General features: G+C 40.1%; 1 non-coding gene across 1 annotated transcript; it reads right to left on the bottom strand.

Annotated features, from left to right (window-relative positions):
* Positions 1–714: 714 nt before the first annotated feature.
* On the bottom strand, positions 715–786 carry trnaw-cca (transfer RNA tryptophan (anticodon CCA)). Its single transcript has one exon. It is a non-coding gene; the product is annotated as a tRNA-Trp (tRNA).
* Between the last annotated feature and the right edge of the window lie 17,359 nt (positions 787–18,145).

The following is an 18,145-nucleotide window of genomic DNA, read 5'->3' as shown; positions in this document are numbered from 1 at the left end:
CTCAAAAATAAATAAAAATAAAATGAGATAAGTCTTATAGACTGGAATTGTCTACGTTGTATGACATCACAGCATTCTATAACACATCAAAAGAACTACTGACCAATCAGCTGTGAGTTCATGATGAGGTCACAAAACATCCATAGAGAACCTTATATGTACAAGCCGTGTTGAGTCTTTAAGTTCAGGGTTCTGCTCCGGGCAGCTGGAGGCCAGAAGCTTCGGCAGAGACTAGGCGCTGCGGAAGCAGCTTGTCTTTGGAGGCCTCGCTGCCAGAAGACTAGGACCAGATGCTGCAAAAGCAGTTGGTCTTTGAGGCCTCCTCACCTGAAGCCGCTGACCTCCAGCCAGCCAGAGCAGGGGGCCCAACTGGCTCCGCCAAGGAACAGAGCTACCAGCTCTGGGGACAGGGGTCAGGGACCAGGTAAGTGGTTTAGAAAGGTATTAGGGATCATGAATCTCCAAAAGAAAACACTGGTTCCAAACAGCTCTACTGTAGTCCAGCCTATACTCTGCTCCTGATTGGCTTGTAATCCTTACCTAGGTACTGCGCATGTGCAACTCTCAACAAAGATGGAAGAGAAGTGCGATGCCTCACTCTGTAACTAAAATCGAGAGGTGTTTCAGGTGATTGATGTGCCTTTGATGCTGAAATCCTTTCTTGGGGAGGACCCCCAACTACCACATACTGAGTTACTGTCACCCATCAACATTTGACCCTGACGTGATTTGAACACGTAACCTTCTGATCTGGAGTCAGACGAGCTACCATTGCGCCACAAGGTCTGTTGACTAATGCATGACTGATTTAAGTTGTAGAGTTCTTCTCCGGGTAGCTGGAGGCCAGCGGCTTCGGCAGAGACCAGGCGCTGCGAAAGCTTTTTGAAAGTTTGGCTTTGGAGGCCTCGCTTCCACAACGCAGGGACCGTGCGACGCAAAAGCAGTTGGTCTTTGAGGCCTACTTACCTGAAGCTGGTGATTAATGTGTTTCAGGTGTTAATGTCTTTTATGTCTTTGATGTGTCTCAGGTGTTTGATGTGTTTCAGATGTTTGATGTGGTTGATGTGTGTCAGGTCTTTGATTTTTTTTTTGTGTTTGAGATGTGTTTCAGTTGTTTAATGTGTTTCAGATGTTTGATATGTTTCATGTGTTTGATTTGTTTCAGGGATTTGATATGTTTCAAGTGTTTGATGTTTTTCAGGTGTATCAGGTTTTTGATGGGTCTCAGGTGTTTGATGTGTTTCAGGTGTTTGATGTTTTTTATGTGTTTCAGGTGTTTGATGTGTTTGATGTGTTTCTGGTGTTTCCAGATGTCTTTGATGTGTTTGATGTTTTTTATGTGTTTGTGCTTCCGGTGTTCTATGTGTTTCAGGTGTTTGATGTGTTTGTGTTTTTGTTATTTGATGTGTTTCAGGTTTTTGATGTGTTTAATGTCTTTTATATGTTTCAGGTGCTTGATGTCTTTGATGTGTTTGATGTGTTTCAGGTGTTTGATGTATTTGATGTGTTTGATGTGTTTCAGGTGTTTGATATGTTTCAGGTGTTTGATGTGTTTCAAGTGTTTGATGTGTTTCAGATGTTTGATGTTTTTCAGGTGTTTGATGTGTTTCAAGTGTTTGATATGTTTCAGATGTTTGATGTGTTTCAGGTGTTTGATGTGTTTGATTAGTTGAAGGTGTTTGACGTGTTTTATGTGTTTCAGGTGTTTGATGTGTTTCAGATGTTTGATGTGTTTCAGATGTTGATGTGTTTCAGGGGTTTGATGTGTTTCAGGTGTTCAATTTGTTCAGGTGTTTGAGATGTTTGATGTGTTTGATGTTTTTGATATCTTTCAGGTGTTTCAGGTGTTTGATGTTTTTGATGTTTTTTATGTGTTTCAGGTGTTTAATGTCTTTGATGTGTTTGATATGTTTCAGGTGTTTGATCTGTTTGTGCTTCCGGTGTTGGATGTGTTTCAGGTGTTTGATGTCTTTGATGCGTTTCAGGTGTTTGATGAGTTTCAGATGTTTATGTGTTTCAGGTGTTTGATGTCTTTGATGTGTCTGAAGTGATTCAGGTGTTTCAGGTGTTAGATGTGTTTAATGTGTTTCAGGTATTAGATGTATATGTAAATTGGTGCATAAAAGCCTATGTTCATAGAGGAAATGAAGCCGTTGATGCTCAAATCCTTGCTGGGGGAGGACATCCAACTACCACATATTGAGCTATGGCCACCCATCAACAACATGTTCTCTTCCAACAGGAACATTTAGTCAATCATACCACAATGACAAAAAAACACTATCATCAGCCGAAATTACAGAAACTGCAATATTTTAGATCTGTCAGGTAGACTCTTATACAATTGTCAGTATATTGTATTGATTATAGATTGTGTTTTACAGATGCATTTTGTTTCTTTTTCTGCAGAAATCCAATCCAAAAAATGAATGACCATCTCAAAGTAGCTTTATAGAATGTACCATTTGTTGTCTATTACACACACTAGAGCCACACCCCCCACTGGACTGTAGGCCTATATGTGACATGTTTTTAAATTTGTGAGTGTTACAGTCAACTCCTAAAACTGTTCACGCAGTATAATAGCAAACATGGAAATCAGACAAACATTATGAGGAGAAAGAGCTCATTTTGGTGAGTAGGCTATGCCTTAAGCAGCAGGGCTAAGAAACGGGATTTGTGAAAGCACAGTTATAATGAAAATAATAGAAAGTGTTTAGCTTTCCAAAATCCCAGAACATACAACTTAATTTCTATATTATCTCTAAATGACAGTAGCTCGCACACAGCAGGCATGGTGCGACACCTACTGGTCTGTTTTTGTAATCGATTTGGACTGCCCTAGAGGGTCCATATGTGGTGGAAACCACATTAAATATTAATTTAATTGTATAATATAGCGCAAACAGTAACAACTCTGCGCACACAAGTTCTTGTGTGGGAGTAATGGGATTTGGTGCTGGCAATAGAGTCCTTGTAACGTAGGATGTGGTTGTTGTACATTTCTTTGTGAATAGTGAGACCCGTTTTTCTATGGAGATGTTCAAGTTGCCGACCTTTGGCTTTCATGAGACAAATATCGGGGGTGAACCAAGGGGCGGAGACAGAGAAAGAAACAGATCTGTTTTTCAAGGGTGCAAGAGAATTCAGAATATGATGGAGTCCAGTGTTGTAATGAAAGACCAGATCATCGGGGGTGGAGAGATTGTGAGTGTCAGGAAGGCAGAAGGAGTGAATAGTTGAATTGAGTGTGGCGGGGTTGAAATTCTTTGTGTTCCGAAATTAAATAAGGCGTGGTATTTTTGAGATGGAGAGATGGAGTTTCACTGTAAATGAGAGGAGAAAATGGTCAGTTATAGGGAGTTCATCTGCTGTAAGGTCGACAGGTTACAACCAGAGCAGCAGATTAAGTCCAGAATATGTCCTTTGGAGTGTGTCGGAAAAGTGGTATGTTGCTGACATCCAAAACTGTCTAAGCAGGAGGTGAAGTCTTTGGTGAGAGGCAGGTTGATATTGTCCATGTGGTTTTTGACCCAGCAGTATTATGTTTTAGTCTAGTAGCCAGCCCATAGAGCCCCATTGTGAACCCGGAAATGTTGAGTACACCAAAGTTTTATTGCAGAAGTGTGAAGTATGGGTCCCCAGTATACGGAAAATGACGGATGCTAATTTACATATGTTGAGCAATTTGCATAATTAGCATAATTAGCATTATTAGCTTAATCGTCCAGTTTGACCATATATTTTGCACTGTATGGCCAATTTCTACAATATGTAAGTGGTTTTAGAGGTTTTAGAGGATGCTGATTTCTTTTCTGGCATTTTCAGGTTTCAAAGAGGTAATTTTAGTACTTATTGTGATTTATTTAGGTAAGTTCCAATTACTTTCAGGTGTAATTATAGGTTATTTTTATGGTAAACACAATCTTACATTTCAGAATCATGAGTGTTTTTGTGAATGTTGATGCATTGTTTTTAGGGTTTAGTTAAGCTGAATCCCCTTCTGACACTTTTGAATATCCAATGCTTTTGGATAAATGATGAATCTTTGTTCATTAGCAAAATTAGCAGAATTAGCGGAATCGGCCAGATCAACAATAGATTTTGCACTGTGCCATCAGTTTCTACAATACTGGAATGATTTAAGAGGTTTAAGAGGATGCTGAATTCAATTCTGACACTTTCAGACTTCAAAATGGCAATTCTATAACAAATTTGGATTAATTTAGACACATTTTTTATTAACTCTGGACAAACGTTTAGGTTATTTTCATGGTAAACACTATAACCTTACATTTCAACTCTTGCTCTTTGATGTAAATGTTGATAACCTAAATTTGTTGACATTTTTTGAGGTTAGGTCATGTTTTCCTGCAAATAAGATGTGGCAGCTAGCTGTTGTAGTTGTAATAAGTATGTAGTAAAGCAAGGGAGCATAGTCTAGTTTTAAAGTAGTTGAAACATTTATTATTATGGAAAACTTAATCATTAAAGAAAGTAGTTTCACCAAAAAGCATGTCTTCCTTAAACAGAACGCCGGCGTTATTAACTCATAGCCATATCGAACAATTCAATTCAATTTCAATTCAATTTATTTATAGTATCAATTCATAACAAGAGTTATCTCAAGAGACTATACAGATAGACCACACTCCAGAATTTACAAGGACCCAACAGTTCTAGTAGTCTCCTCCAGAGCAAGCAACAGTGCGAGCTAATCACAAACCACCAAAACTTTAAGGAACGATACTTTTTGGTACAACATAACTTAAGTTGTGTGCTCCGCAATAGAGCTTGTCGGTACACGATCTGTCCTGCGCATGTGCAAGATGTTCAAGCATGCGCAGATGATATCATGATGAACGCGGATTTATGACCTTACGATACTGCACAATCTGTTCCCGTAGATAGTTAAAGAAAGTCCGTTCACCGCCACTGGAAAGCTAACTTTCGTTTAGCTGACAGCTAATTCAGCTAACCACCAGCTGAGACAGCATGTAAAAGACCCTCAAAACTAAAATAACTGTTGAAATATATAACAGCTGTTACGTCAGTTTTACTTTACTTGTGCTCATATAAAATACAATCACTCAATACTTGTCTTTATTATTACTGTAAAATCTTAATTTAGCTGTTGCTGCTTTTCGTACTGTTTAGTTTGAATAACGTTATTTTAGGCTGAATCAAACTGTCAGCTAGTGATTAGTCAAAATAGCTGTTAGCTAAATGAGCATCAGCTTACCAGTGGAGGCTAACTGTTCTCTTAGCTAATTCATGGTTCCAGTCTGCCATACCCAGCCACCAGATGTTGTCATTGCGTCCCAGCTCATTTATCGTGGTTTGGCCATCGTCTGGGACAGTGGCAGATCTTGCAGCCAGCATGGGATGTTGGCTTAATTGTTACGGCCCCCAAACATTTGTCATCTTTGACAGATAGTTGCAGGTGTCTGCAAAGGACCATGAGAGACATAGAAGAAAAGGACAGAGCTCCACAGAGTAGCCTACATGCTCTCATTGACTACACCTCTACCTAGTCGAGACAAAGTCTTGAAAAACAAGCACAACAAACAAAGGCTGAGAAAACTCCTGTGTTCTTTCAATGTAGGAAGTAATATCATGATGGTCAGTAAAGCTGACAGCATTGCCACTCATGATGAGGCGGATATATCACTTATAACTGTCTTTGTGCTTTATGGTTTATTGGTGTTAGAAGGCTGGTATAATAACTAACCTACAGATAAAATGGCACAATTCTCAGCATGAATGCAATTGCAGAGAATCTGGGTGACCAATGTGGTTCCATTCTGGCCATGCATGCTCTTTCGGGATGTGATTCCACCTCATATCCTGTTGGGAAGGGGAAGGTGTCTGCACTCAATGCCATAAGAGTTGTTCCTGGTAAGCTTCTCCACTGCATTGGACAGGCAGAAGCCCCAAAGTTACAGATCACAAAAGCAACAAGGGCTTTCTTTCTGGCTCTGTACAATCAGAGGAACTTTGTAACCTTGAATGCAACCAGGTATGGAATTTACCAAAAAGCGCCTAAGGTCCCCAGCACTGAAGTCACTAGCTTGCCTTCATGGAAGACGTGTCTCCCTACGGGCACTGCTATGGAAAGCAGCAGACCATCTTTACTATCCTCTTCTTTTCTGTCATCATCTTCTCCAGACCCTTCATCCCTCTCTTTGTGCTCTTGGTGTTGTATAAGTATGATGCAGCATATACCATCATTGCCTTTGCAGAAACACTAACTGGTAGGCTACTACAGGCCAGACCTACAGCTGTACAGCTGCGCTTTGCTGATGTGCAAGGTTTCAACCCGGCTTTGCAACCACAGCTGACAAGTAACAAAGCAGGAGGAACAACTGGACTTGAATCCTGGGTGGGCATAATCAGTTCCTCTCCTTCCTTTAGGCCCGTAGTCTTGTCCCATCCAAAATAAGGTGATATCCACAGCTGGTGGATCAGGCTGATGAGGCTGCCTTTTGTTAATTCATTGTGAGTCATAGCAGTTTGCCTGAAGGTGGTAGCCAATGTGTGCTTTGTGTAGTGCGGAGGTAAGGCCCTCTTGGTTAGCCTTGCGTCTGGTGGGCTGACTCGGTTGGCCTAGACTCAGTTTTAAGTCTTGCATTTGGTGGAGTTTTAACTGGGCCCTTGTTGGATCTTGCAACTGGCGGACCAACATGGGCAGCCATTTGGACGTTGCCCCTAGCAACTTACAGGGTCTGTCTTGTATGGCATATATAAAGTGTATATTTGCACATACAGTGGTGTGAAAAAGTGTTTGCCCCCTTCCTCATTTCCTGTTCCTTTGCATGTTTGTCACACTTAAGTGTTTCGGAACATCAAACCAATTTAAACAATAGTCAAGGACAACACAAGCAAACACAAAATGCAATTTGTAAATGAAGGTGTTTATTATTAAAGGTGAAAAAAAATCCAAACCATCATGGCCCTGTGTGAAAAAGTAATTGCCCCCTAAACCTAATAACTGGTTGGGCCACCCTTAGCAGCAACAACTGCAACCAAGCGTTTGCGATAACGTGCAATGAGGCTTTTACAGCGTCCTGGAGGAATTTTGGCCCACTCATCTTTGCAGAATTGTCCTAATTCAGTTACATTAGAGGGTTTTCGAGCATGAACGGCCTTTTTAAGGTCATACCACAACATCTCAATAGGATTCAGGGCAGGACTTTGGCTAGGCCACTCCAAAGTCTTCATTTTGTTTTTCTTCAGCCATTCGGTAGTGGACTTGCTGGTGTGTTTAGGATCATTGTCCTGCTGCAGAACCCAAGTTTGTTTCAGCTTGAGTACACAAACAGATGGTCGGACATTCTCCTTCAGGATCTCTTGGTAGACAGCAGAATTCATAGTTCCTTTTATCACGGCAAGTCTTCCAGGTCCTGAAGCAGCAAAACAGCCCCAGACCATCACACTACCACCACCATATTTTACTGTTGGTATAATGTTCTTTTTATGAAATGCAGTGTTCCTTCTACGCCAGATATACTTGGACACACACCTTCCAAAGAGTTCCACTTTTGTCTCATCGGTCCACAGAATGTTGTCCCAAAGGTCTTGGGGATCATCAAGATGTGTTGTGGAGAAATTGAGACGAGCTTTGATGTTCTTTTTGCTCAGCAGTGGTTTTCTCCTTGGAACTCTGCCATGCAGGCCATTTTTGCCCAGTCTTTTCCTGATGGTGGAGGCATGAACGCTGACCTTAACTGAGGCAAGTGAGGCCTGCAGTTCTTTGGACGTTGTTGTGGGGTCTTTTGTGACCTCTTGGATGAGTCGTCGCTGCGCTCTTGGGGTAATTTTGGGCGCCCGGCCACTCCTGGGAAGGTTCACCACTGTTCCATGTCTTCGCCATTTGTGGATAATGGCTCTCACTGTGGTTCGCTGGATTCCCAAAGCTTTGGAAATGGCTTTATAACCCTTTCCAGACTGATAGATCTCAATTACTTTCTTTCTCAATTGTTCCTGAATTTCTTTGGGTCTCGGCATGATGTGTAGCTTTTAAGGATCTTCTGGTGGACCTTACTGTGTCAAGCAGCTCCTATTTAAGTGATGCCTTGATTGTGAACAGGTGTGGCAATAATCAGGCCTGGGTGTGGCTAGAGAAATTGAACTCAGGTGTGGACAACCACAGTTAACGTATGTTTTAACAAGGGGGGCAATCACTTTTTCACACAGGGCCATGATGGTTTGGATTTTTTTTCACCTTTAATAATAAACACCTTCATTTACAAATTGCATTTTGTGTTTACTTGTGTTGTCCTTGACTATTGTTTAAATTGGTTTGATGTTCCGAAACACTTAAGTGTGACAAACATGCAAAGGAACAGGAAATGAGGAAGGGGGCAAACACTTTTTCACACCACTGTAGTTCTTAAAGTCTTAAATAGCTACCCTATTAGTATGTATCGTACAGTTGCAAGATCAGAAGAAGTTATTTCAAATACTTGCATTGCTTTTTCCTCCAGAAATGCATAACATTCAGCCAAACAAAGATTCATCATTTATCCAAAAGCATTGGATATTCAAAAGTGTCAGGAGGGGATTCAGCTTAACTAAACCCTAAAAACAATGCATCAACATTCACAAAAACACTCATGATTCTGAAATGTAAGATTGTGTTTACCATAAAAATAACCTATAATTACAAAATGCCAGAAAAGAAATAAGCATCCTCTAAAACCCCTAAAACCACTCACATATTGTACAAATTGGCCATACAGTGCAAAATATGTAGTCAAACTGGACTATTAAGCTAATAATGCTAATTATGCTAATTATGCAAATTGCTCAACATATGCAAATTAGCATCCGTCATTTTCCGTATACAGGGGACCCATACTTCACACTTCTGCAATAAAACTTTGGTGTACTCAACATTTCCGGGTTCACCTAGTTGGCTACTAGACTATTTGGTGAGAGAGAGGATAAGTGGGTAAGGAAAGCAGCAAAGTCATTTAAAAAAACCACTATTCTGTTTAGGCAAGCAGTAGCAATGATGGTTGGAGTGGGACCAGACAACTTGCAGACAGCAGATTCAAAGGAGCTGAAGACAGAGTTGGCTCTCTGCAGGTTATTTAAGCAACAAACGTCCCTGGGTGGACTTGAACCACCATCCTTTCAGTTAACAGCCGACTGCGCTGACCTATTGCGCCACAGAGACTGTGCCTGTTTGATATTTTATGAGCAGGACCTCGATCTTCAAGCCACAAGCATTTCCTTTATGGCTATAGTAAGTAAATAGTATGTGCCAGCCCCTGAAGTTGAACAGCAGAGCAGAGTGGCGCAGCGGAAGCGTGCTGGGCCCATAACCCAGAGGTCGATGGATCGAAACCATCTGCTAATTCCTATTAAGTCTATTTCTAGTCTGTTGATGTTTAACAAAGCATCTGTGTCTGAAATGAAATGTCTCCACCTGCTGAAGAGTAAACTTAACGGCATGTCAAGTTTATTTCATCCATAAAAATGGAAACTACTCATACCTGCTGTAACACCCATAAAAAGGACCCAAGGGACAAAGTCAAGGGTCCCCGGGATCCAAAGGACAATGCCACGGGTCCCAAGGACCCACAAGGCCAATGGCCAATGCCACGGGTCCCCTGGACCCGAAGGACAATGTAAAAGAAAGTTGATGTGTATATGCATTAATCTAAAAGAAAGTTGATGTGTATATGCATTAGTAAGTAGACCTTGTGGCGCAACAGCAAAAATATCAGAAAACATATTGATATTGCAGTATTCATAATCAATATTGCAATATCACATTTTGTCAATATCGTGCAGCCCTAGTGTGTGTGTGTGTGTGTGTGTGTGTGTGTCTGTGTGTCTGTGTGTGTCTGTGTGTCTGTGTGTGTGTGTCTGTGTGTGTATATGTGTGTGGGGAGTGGGACTGCTAAATGTCAAGGGCTGGGAGGAGATGGATGCAGAACAACGTGGTAGTACAGTGTGTGTGTGTGTGTGTGTGTGTGTGTGTGTGTGTGTGTGTGTGTGTGAGAGAGAGAGAGACAAATATAAAAAGCTTCAAGTAGACTCTAATAATATAATCATATTGTTTCTTCTACTTATTAAATTATCTGACTTTACTGCCACTATCTGTTTCTGCTTCTCTACCATATTTACAGTGTGTGATTTGCATAATACCAATCATAGCCTACATCACATAAAAACTACCTCTGTTCCTGTTCTGTTTTTAAAGACACAACATTAGGTTTTTCAATCAGATTGACAGTCAAACTGGAATGTCCCCGTGTTTCTCCATTTTCAGGGATTATGTTCCCAGTTTTGATCTCAGACGTCTGGTGACTTTATATCATATCAGAATATTCTATTACTGTTCTGTATCATAGCTACATGTATGACCTTTGCAACAAAAGAACGTGGAAAATAAGTTCTGTATCAGTGAGGTATGATGTATTAAATGCGCTGACACCTCATTGCACCTGCCAAACACGTTCCACTGAGTGGAGCTGGTGACCGATCCAAGATGGCGGACCCACGGCTCGTCAGCACCAGTAGGCAGTAGCGGTCGATGCGGCGTCTGCTCTTTATATGTCTACGGTCATAACTGCCTCAGAGAGGCATGACAAACTATTATCACAGGTTTCATGTTTATAGCATTTACTAAATGCATTGACTTTTTATAGAAAACTTTTATAGAAAACTAATAAACGGTGATTATAGCGCCCCATAAGGACCCGTCATAACAGCTGGCAGTTCTAGTTATTCCTGACTTGTATTTCGGTTAACCCTCTGGGGCCTGAGGTTATTTTCAGAGACAGGATATTAGCGGCATTTTTTTTCCTCTGAGAGATGTCCCTAAGATTGAGTAATCAAAAACAAAATGGTGTCTTACAAACAATAAGTGTTGCTAGGTTACAACCCTGTCTATATATTTTCATCTAGCAAGCTAAGATAACTCGAGCAGGCAGTGTTGAATAGTTCAATAAACAACTTTGATTTGATTCTTTGATACTTGTTGGCACATTGGTAATTACAGATAATGATTTCATTTTCATTGAAAGATTTTTTACAGATCATTTTTAAAATCTGCTTATATACATATCAGTAAACTAGCACATTTATCGGAACATTTGGATTCTTCATTTCATTGTTTATTGATAAATATACCTTGATTAAAATCTACTAACCAGGAGGGGGGGGGGGGGGGGGTATATCATTTTTACCCTGATCCCAGTCCTAATATTCAGATACAGAGTTGGATCTGATACATATATTTACCTAAGTGTTAAATGATGAAAATATGCAGAAAGCACCAACAATGGAATTTGATATTAGTACTGATGCATTATGCGGAAACTTAATGGGTTAATTTAATGAAGCTGAATTTGAACAACTTAATAGATGTTTTATAATCTCTTTAACAGTTATTTTCATTTTAGAAACTTAAAATTTGTTTATGTAAATTCTGAAAAGCATAGAATTTGTCAAAGTAGCATGAAATAGGGCTGTTGGTGAGTTTGCAGGTGCAGTTAACATTTCCATGGTAACAGGGAGTTCCACCAATCAGATATGTCACTGTAAAAAATAGAATGTCGGCACATCAAAGGAATGCTTTTGATCCTTAATGCGGATCAAAGGTGCTTACGATGTTCCATCTCCACCATTTAACGCATATACACATCATCTTTCTTATTGATTAAAATAATTTAATGATCCTCAATGGCAAAATTACAATTTACACTCTGTTACTAATCACACACAGGGCTGAAATACACACTCTCAGGATGCATTCATGCACCATGAGAGAACTGCAGTAAGGACATTTGACCCTGACGTGATTTGAACACGCAACCTTCTGATCTGGAGTCAGACGCGCTACCGTTGCGCACGAGGTCTGCTGATTAATGCATCTACACGCTTTTACATCTACAGGAAACATTCACCATTCACACACATTTATACACTGTGGCTGGGCTGCCGTACAAGGTGCCACCTGCGCATCGGATAAACATTCATACTCCGATGGGCAGCACCGGGGGAACTCGGGGTTCAGTGTCTTGCCCAAGGACACTTCGACAATGACTGCAGGGGCAGGGATCGAACCACCAACCTTCCGATTGGCAGGCAAACCGCTCTACCACTGAGCCACAGCCGCCCTATGCCTTATGCAAATCACACACTGTAAATATGGTAGAGAAGCAGAAACAGATAGTGGCAGTAAAGTCAGATATTTTAATTTAAATTATAGAAACAAAATGATTATATTATTAGAGTCTACTTGAAGCTTTTTATTTGTCTCTCTCTCTCACTCATACACACACACACACACACACACACACACACACCACACACACACAGACACACACAGACACACACTGTACTACCACGTTGTTCTGCATCCATCTCCTCCCAGCCCTTGACATTTAGCAGCCCCACTCCCAACACACACACCACACAGACACACACACACACACACACACACACAGACACAGACACACACACACACTAGGGCGGCACGATATTGACAAAATGTGATATTGCAATATTGATTATGAAAACTGTAATATCAATATGTTTTCTGATATTTTTAAACGTGTAAAATTACAAAATAGATTCATAACAAATTAAACTATTTCTCTTACAACAAAAGGGTTATTTAAACTGACATATCAAAGTGGTCCAACACCCTGAGCAGTTTGGGGGTTCAGTGCCTTGCTTCAGAGCACTTGGCAGTGCCCAGGAGGTGAAGTGGCATCTCTCCAGCCACCAACCCACACTTTGGTCCACATGGGGATTTAAACCAGCAACCCTCTGGTTCCCAACCGAATGATCTACTGCCCCCCCCTAAACATTTGATCCCAACGTAATTTGAACACACAACTTTCTGATCTGGAGTCAGACACGCTACCGTTGTGCCACGAGGTCTACTGATCAATAAATATACACATCAACTTCCTTTTAGATTAATGCATAAACACATTAACTTTCTTTTTAATTAATGTATATACACATCAACTTTTGTTTTGATAAATTTATAAACATCAACTTTTGTTTTGATAAATTTATAAACATCAACTTTTGTTTTGATAAATGCATATACACTAGGGATGAGCGAGTACAGCATTATCTGTATCTGTATCTGTATCTGTTTACCACATGAATTATCTGTATCCGGATCCGTACTCGGACTGGGCGGGGCCTAAACCGGAAGTGGTCAGATTTAACCCGGAAGTGTGTCGGGTTCTCTTGAAATGTGCGGGGCTTTAACCGGTATGTTATTTAAGCATGCAATTGATATGAGTTGCAATTAAAAATTGTTATATTTATTGCTGATTTGAAAACTATTTACATGACAGCATCAAGCTTCAGATCAATGGTGTTGTCATGGTAACAGACAACTATATACAGAACGTTTTGCAACAATGAATACAACACATGCGGTTGCAATTATGAAGTAAATGTAATGAAAAAGAGTTTTCATATTCAATATAACTTTCTTTTTTTAACTTTTATTTTTTTATGATCAGTGTGATTTTTTTTTTTTTTTGGTTCTTTTTTAATTTTTTTTATTTCCACACCAGGTATGTGTGAAATGTGTGTGTGTGTGTGTGTGAGTCAGCTGACAGTTAAAAAAAAAAAATCTCCGATGGCGGAGACGCAAACGGGAGTTGCATTAAACCAAGCAGCATGTCTGAAACCCACGTTCACCAGAAATCTACTGGTTACTATGTAAGGACTACAAACCCCACGTTCACCAGAAATCTACTGGTTACTATGTAAGGACTACAAACCCCACGTTCACCAGAAATCTACTGGTTACTATGTAAGGACTACAAACCCCACGTTCACCAGAAATCTACTGGTTACATGTAAGGACTACAAACCCCACGTTCACCAGAAATCTACTGGTTACTATGTAAGGACTACAAACCGAAGTTAAAAACAAACCTGAAGCTGAAGAAACCCTAAACGTTAACGAACAGATCCGCAGACCTGAGTGATGACGGAGAGAGCGAGAGAGAGAGAGAGAGAGAAAGCGGCCGAGGAAGCGCATTTCTCCGTGTTCTGTGTGTGTGATTGATCCGAGCGTGTTTGTAGGCGGGGGGGCGGGGGGCGCTGTGATTATCACAGAACGCTGCGCGGCCAGTTGAGAGTTGTATTCAATCCGAGCACGGATATTGACTCATATTACTCGGATAATACTTGTACTCGGCAAAAGTGCTTTATCCGTACCGGATACTCGTTTCAGCCGGGTACTCGGATCATCCCTAGTATATACCTTCACAAAAGTGCTTGTTTTGCCACTGAGAGGCTCTGATTATTATTATAAATTTTTGACAACTTTATGGAAAGGATTTTAAGGAGGTCAACCTTTCTGTTGAAGAGTAAGATTCTTTTTTAAACATAAAAAAATCCACGTAATTAAAATTGCTAAATCCATCAGACTCCATGTAAATAAACATTAATTTTAGCATCGTAAAACACGCACTTCATTCAAAGTCGAAAGAAACTAAATAAACTATGAAAAGCCGTTTGGGTCATCTTTTCACTTCTCCAACCATCACAGCTCTAGTTTTGGTTTAATAAACTCCTAGTTACCGACCTACAGGTGAAAATATCTCTGCTCTAAACACGTTAAATTAATTTACACATTTATAGTGTTATGTATATTCTCATAATGTATTACAATATATTTTGTTTTCATCCCTCAAAATAAATAAAAATAAAATGATAAAGTCTTATAGACTGGAATTGTCTACGGTGTATGACATCACAGCATTCTATAACACAGCAAAAGAACTAATGGCCAATCAGCTGTAAGTTCATGATGACATCATGAGTGAGGTCACAAAACGTCCATAGAGGACCTTATAAGTACAAGCCCTGTTGAGTCTTTAAGTTCAGGGTCCTGCTCCGGGCAGCTGGAGGCCAGCGGCTTCGGCAGAGACTAGGCGCTGCGAAAGCAGTTTGTCTTTGGAGGCCTCGCTGCCAGAAGACTAGGACCAGATGCTGCTAAAGCAGTTGGTCTTTGAGGCCTCCTCGTCTGAATCCGCCGACCTCCAGTCAGCCAGAGCAGAGGGCCCGACCTGCTCCGCTGAGGAACAGATACCAGCTCTGGGGGCAGGGGTCAGGACCAGGGTAAGTGGTTTAGAAAGGTATTAGGGATCATGAATGCGCTTCAGCAAAACTAAAAAACAGTCTGAAAAAAAAGCCCATAGTGTCACACCACCTTGTGTGTGTGTGTGTGTGTGTGTGTGTGTGTGTGTGTGTGTGTGTGTGTGTGTGTGTGTGTGTGTGTGTGTGTGTGTGTGTGTGTGTGTGTGTGTGACCTCTCAGGTCATCTGGGACAGGTCTATTTCTGTCCCCAGAGTCAGAACTAAACAGGGTGAAGCAGCTTTCAGTTTCTATGCTCCTCATATCTGGAATAAACTCCCAGAAACCTGTAGATCCGCTGCTACTCTCAGTTCTTTTAAATCAAGGCTGAAGACCTTCTTTTTGATGCTGCCTTTCTTTACATGACTGCTCATTTCTTTAAATTTCTTATGCTGCACTGTAACTTTTATTCTTGTGTTTTATGTGTCCTAATGTTTCTATTTTGTTTTTAACTGTCTATTCATGTGTTTTATCGGTTTTTAATGCTTATGATTTTTAACTGTTTGTACTTGTGTTTTATCTGTTTAAGATTTTATGTAAAGCACTTTGAATTGCCCTGTTGCTGAAATGTGCTCTACAAATAAAGCTGCCTGTGCCTTGTGTGTGTGTGTGTGTGTGTGTGTGTGTGTGTGTGTGTAACTAGATAAAAAATGAAATGCTTTGGACTTTTAATTGGCACTTTAGGGATTTATGGCTTAGACCAATGCTGTTTATGTTATGTCTAGGTAATATTTTATGTTTGTCTGTGATTTGTCCTCAGACCTGCTGTACTTTCCTATGGACTATGGGATCAGGTCAGAGTTGACTGTGGGAAAAAGGTTTATCTGGCATTATTCATACAGGAAAAGCTGGCAGAATACAGAAACAATACTAAAAGGCAGCCTTACCTTCAGACTCCTTCTACCAGGGTGAAATGAATGTTTTGTTAAAAATTAATCCAGGTTTCTTGCAATTGTATTTCTAATGAAGGCTGGCAGACTTACACTATCCTTAAAAACTTGCACAGATTCATGTGATTGAGAGAATGTGGTGGGAGGTGAATCCCAGAGTCAACTACCCTTTGAAGACAGCTTTGGTAGAGCTGGGGGACCAAGAGGAAGTCAACATGGACAAACATCAAAATATTATGTGTCAAACCAAAGACATGCCAGCTGGCTAGGATTGGCATCACAAAAGTCATAGAGGCATGGAATGCACACAGGATCCCGGGTATAATTAATTTAACATTACTGGCTACATTACTTATTAATTAAGCAGTTTAAATCGTTTTTGCTGTTCTATTATAGATTTCAATTTGTAATGGATTAATTCATTTGTAGCTCGAATTAAACTGCAAATGTATATTGAAACTATATGGGCAGATTCAACAAGTAAAACATGTTATGTTTTGCAGGAAAGGGAATACCAAATGAACTGGCTAAAGAAGGATGTCCTGCAAAAATTCCCGTGGACCTTCTGCCTGATGGTTCTGTTGCAGCTGACCTGTGTCAGCAGGAAATGGGATCCATGTTGAAAAGGGAATCCATTTTTGGTTGGGATCCTTTCCCTCTGAAGAGGCCCAACAATGGACTGAAACTGAGTTTGGTGTATGATGTGTTTGTGCTTCCGGTGTTTGATGTTTTTGATGGGTTTCATTTGTTTGACGTGTTTGTTTCTGTGTATTGATGTGTTTCAGGTCTTTGATGTGTTTAATGTCTTTTATTAAGGTGTATTAATGTGTTTCAGGTGTTGTTGTGTTTGATGTGTTTCTGGTGTTTGATGTTTTTCAGGAGTTTCAGGTGTTTGATGTTTCAGGTGTTTAATGTTTTTGATGTTTTTGATGTGTTTTAGGTGTTTAAGGTGTTTGAAGTGTTTCAGGGGTTGGATGTGTTTCAGGTGTTATATGTGTTTGATGTGCTTCACATGTTTCATGTTTTTCATGTGTTTCAGGTGTTTGATATGATTCAGGTGTTTCAGGTGTTTGACATTTTTTATGTGTTTCAGTTGTCTGATGTGTTTAATGTGTTTCAGGTGTTTGATGTTTTTGTGCTTCCGGTGTTTAATGTGTTTGTCTTTTATGTGTTTCAGGTGTTTGATGTGTTTCAGGTGTTTGATGTATTTCAGGTATTTGATTTTTTTTAGTTGTTTGATGTGTTCGATGTGTTTCAGGTGTTTGATGTGTTTGTGTTTCCGTTGTGTCAGATGTTTCAGGTGTTTGATATGATTCTGGTGTTTCAGGTGTTTGACATTTTTGATGTGTTTCAGTTGTCTGATGTGTTTAATGTGTTTCAGCTGTTTGATGTTTTTGTGCTTCCGGTGTTTAATGTGTTTTTCTTTTATGTGTTTCAGGTGTTTGATGTGTTTCAGGTGTTTGATGTATTTCAGGTATTTGATTTTTTTCAGTTGTTTGATGTGTTTCAGGTGTTTGATGTGTTTGTGTTTCCGTTGTGTCAGATGTTTCAGGTGTTTGATGTGTTTCAAGTGTTTCACATGTTTGATGTGTTTAAGGTGTTTGATGTGTTTCAGGTGTTTGATGTTTTTCCGGTGTTTGATGTGTTTCAGGTGTTTGATGTGTTTGTGTTTTCGTTGTGTCAGATGTTTCAGGTGTTTCATGTGTTAAATGTTTTTGATGTGTTTCTGATGTTTGATGTGTTTCAGGTGATTGATGTATTTCAGGTGTTTGATATGTTTGTGCATCCGGTGTCTGATGTGTTCAACGTGTTTGATGTGTTTCAGGTCTTTGATGGGTTTTAGGTGTTTTATGTGTTTGATGTGTTTCAGGTGTTTCAGGTGAAGTGTTTGAGGTTTTCCAGGTTTTTAGGTGTCAGGTGTTTGATGGGTTTCAGGTGTTTGAAGTGTTTCAGGTGTTTGAAGTGTTTCAGGGGTTGGATGTGTTTCAGGTGTTATATGTGTTTGATGTGCTTCACATGTTTCATGTTTTTCATGTGTTTCAGGTGTTTGATATGATTCAGGTGTTTCAGGTGTTTGACATTTTTTAAGTGTTTCAGTTGTCTGATGTGTTTAATGTGTTTCA

Source organism: Etheostoma spectabile, unplaced genomic scaffold, assembly GCF_008692095.1.
Source record: "Etheostoma spectabile isolate EspeVRDwgs_2016 unplaced genomic scaffold, UIUC_Espe_1.0 scaffold00001362, whole genome shotgun sequence".
NCBI lineage: Eukaryota > Metazoa > Chordata > Actinopteri > Perciformes > Percidae > Etheostoma > Etheostoma spectabile.
The sequence above is the reverse complement of the archived record's forward strand: the minus strand, read 5'-3'. Positions and strand labels throughout refer to the sequence as shown.